Source organism: Diabrotica undecimpunctata, chromosome 1 (genome assembly GCF_040954645.1).
Source record: "Diabrotica undecimpunctata isolate CICGRU chromosome 1, icDiaUnde3, whole genome shotgun sequence".
Lineage (NCBI taxonomy): Eukaryota > Metazoa > Arthropoda > Insecta > Coleoptera > Chrysomelidae > Diabrotica > Diabrotica undecimpunctata.
The window spans coordinates 180,216,986-180,220,905 of NC_092803.1; positions in this window are offsets into that span (position 1 = coordinate 180,216,986).

The following is a 3,920-nucleotide window of genomic DNA, read 5'->3' on the forward strand; positions in this document are numbered from 1 at the left end:
GTAATGATAAGAAGACTACAATACCTTGGTCAGGTGATGAGAGTAAGTTTAATTACTTGTCCAACCAGCTTTTTAGAGCAGCTGTTAACAGAATACAAATAGTCATGATGATCGCTGGCAAGACTGCTACATACGAAGAAGAATGGACTGAACAGTCAGGTATTCAATATATTGACAGCTAACCTTCATATCTGAAGGCTCTTCACTATTCGTTACCAGTGACCGTGCCGGTAACCTGCAGCTCAAACTCATCAAACTTTTTAAACTCTTAAAATTCTTAAGATAATTATAAATATTTCATAAAATTCCTAAAATTTATAAATTTATTGTTTACGATTTTTGGTGACAGGCTCTTGATATATGAAAATTATCGTTTTCAATCCCATTTAACAACGTCATAAACAACGTGCAATTTAATACTTCGATTTGGAACAGACGAATGACGCCATATTTCATCACGGCAAACATAAAACGCCGTAAATCATCAGAAAACAATACATCAGACTCGGATCTTTTATGAATGTGAAATAAAACCGTGGTCGTGTAAGTTTAGTTCCGAATGAGCAGATATGCAAAGTGATTGGTGTTTACGAGGTCTCTATGATAAATGTTTAGTAAAATAAATACACCTCACTACTTAAAAATTTATTAAGTTTTTAAATTATTCGTTAAAGTCCATCCCAAAATCAACTGACTTTTTAAAACTGAGTTTTTAAAATTGGGAGAAATGTAAATAAAAATATCAAAAATAGTATTTAGAAAATTTTTGCAAAAATTCAATAACTAAGCAACTATTGTAGTATAAGGACACCCAGAAATTTTGGTGATTAAAATTAAATTCGATTTTACATGTGTTCGATTTACATTTAGTTCAATGTCAGAACGTGATATTAGAAACGGATTCAGGTAAACACGAGAATTTAGTTGTTAGAGAGATAGAGAATTATATTTACTATTACGCGACCTTGCATAAACAACGTAAGTCACATGTTTAAAGCGAAAAAGGTAGACAGAATTAAATTAGTTGATATCCCGCTGCTAAGTGCCACTGCAAAAACATTCTTCACATAAAACTTAAACACCACAGTGTAGCGTTTTAAATTTGTTAATATTTAATATCTATAATAATATTATATTATAATAGTAAAAATTCTGTTTTAAGTTTTGTATTCAGTTGTTTCAAAATATAGATGTGTTTGTCTCTGTTACATTCTCAGGTAGAAGATTATTCCGGTTAAAACTAAAATCAATATAATACGTGTTATGTGATTTCGACGAATTTAGTTCCAGTTTCCCAATTTAAAAGTAAATAATCAAGATGTTTTTTTGTCGGTTCGTTGTTAAGAACTAGGTCAAGTGGAGGGTAGATTGTTTGTTTAGGTTCATGGACCAAAACTAGCTGTGAGACGCGGCCTCACAATTTATTTTGGTTGAATTTGTAAAATCTAACGCATGGGAGTCAAGCAAGAGTTTTGAGAGTAGAAAGATGTTTGGGTAATTTTGAATCTCGAGTCGATTCAATTTTTTTGTGTTATGTCTTAAGACCGGTTAAGATGATAATACTCTTTGCAATAAGGCAGTTTAGAACAGAGTAATCATCATAAGATTTGTGCAGTATACCGGAACTGAAAAAATTATTATATAGGATGTCCCACCAGTTTTGTTGTCGTTTGCCTGCTTGATCCCGCCCCATCTGCATCAGATCTTCGTCCCTGCGTATGGAAATGGTTTCCTTTTGTTCAAGTTGAGAGTTTTGTCCTTGCAGCTCCAATCCCAGAGATAGCAAGTTTTCCAAAGTTAAGTGTCAAAGTTAGTGAATCAAGGTAACATTTAACATATTAATTTTAAAGTAAAGACAGACATTTTTTTGCTAAAACAATATGCTTTCATTAAAATTTAAAAAGATTTGTAATAATTAATAAATTGTAAATTTTATGGTTTAACCTAGCTGTCGTTTTAATTTTTTTTATTTAATGTTACCATATGACAGCTAACTTTATTATTTTTGATATTTATTTGTTTTGTTTGTTTCAAAAAAAAAGGTTAATCTCTGTGCGGTAACATTTGTAAGTTTTTGTAGTATCTCCAACCCCTGGAGTTTGTAAATGGCACATGTAAGTTTTTTTATTCTGTATTTTGCAACTATTTATATAGTATATTTTTGGTGCAATCTGTATTTTTGATAACTGTTTGTTAGAGACACAAATAAATGTTTAATTTATTGCTCCAACCATTTTGTTTATTTTAGTTTAGAAAAATAACCTAACATTTTTTGTGTGTTTACTTTTTAGGAAGGAAGAGCCCTTTTCTTCTTTCCTCCAGCAAGTTTAGGATCCTTCAAAGCGGCGCCCTTATTCTAAATTGCTAGAAGCCCTTCCTTGTTGTTTTATTTGCCCAGTTGCCCAGGAGATTTGTGTAAGTACTCCTTTATTTCATTTTTTTTGTAACTGCCCAAATCCGAACCCGTGTCGTTCACTTATCTACGACCCCAGCTCTCCAACAACCCCCTGAGTGCCGTTCGCATACGTTTGATTTATTTTGCTTGCCCTATCTTCGCCATCATAGTTTCTGTCCACAATTTTATACCCCATAATCTTACCCTATGGTAGGCAAAATATTATCGTTACAACAGGAAACAAATACAAGCCTGTCGTACCTCTCTTAAAATTTCAAATTCTTACTCTTGTGCTTTTTAATCCCAATAGATATTCTGGATACTTTTTATATATTTCTTATCAATCTTATCGTTGCGTAGCATTTTTATAATTCCATCGTGTTTTACCACCAATCGAAGAATGTGAGGAGTACAATAATTTTAGTTTTGTACAAGCGTATTCAAGTAGAGAGCTGCTTTACGTCTTGAATTCTGCTCTTGAACAAAATTGTGTCTTCAGCTTTCTGAACATTCTTGTGTAGAGCATACGAATAAATACTTTAAACAAATGGCTTATTAAACTGATCAGTCTGTAGTCTTTGCATTTTGCTATTTTTGGCGATTTAGGAATCAATACAAAGGTTTAATAAAGCCGATCTGTTAGAATGTGACCAGTCTTATATATGGTATTGAAAATTGTTACCAGCATTTCGATGTTATCGTTTTTCAACATGTTTATGTGACTTTTTTTGTGATAATTCTAATTATTCTCTCAACGTTCTTCCATCTAGCCTTCCTTTACGATTTAAATTCTTCCACTCGTTTTTGTGATTTCTTCTTATCATAATTGCAATTGCCTTGTCAGCAATTGCTGTAGCCATTTTTATTTTCTCACAGGTTTCATCTATGCAATTTCGTTGTGTATTTCTTATGTTTTCGTTAATGTAGTTACTATATGTAACTCTAAGCTCTCCATCTCTCATTAATTCTTTCGTGTTTATGTATTTTTTATTAGATGGCTCTTTAATCTTTGCCAATCGAAGCATTACATTCGCGATAAGTGGTTGTAGCCAAACGAAATGTCCGCACCAGAGTAAGCAGTTACACTTTTAATATACACAGTTGTCGAATCTTTTTTCTATTAAGATGTAATCCATTAGATTACGTATGGACGTAACCTGGACGATCTCCTTGTGCTCACCATGTATACAATCTTCTTGGTATGTATGCTTCTTCTTCTTGATGTGCCTATCCGTTACGAATGTTGGCGATCATCATGGCAATCTTTATTTTATCTGCAGCAGAGCGGAACAGCTGTGCAGATGTTGTATTGAACCAGATTCTGAGGTTCTTTAACCAAGATGTTCTTCTTCTTCCTGGACCTCGTTTTCCAAATATTTTACCTTGCAGGATGGCTTGAAGGAGAGTATATCTGGATTCATTTCGCATAATATGTCCGAAGAACTGTAACTTTCGAGATTTGATGGTGGTCAGTACTTCTCAATTTTTATTCATTCTTCTGAGGACCTCCTCATTTGTGACTCGG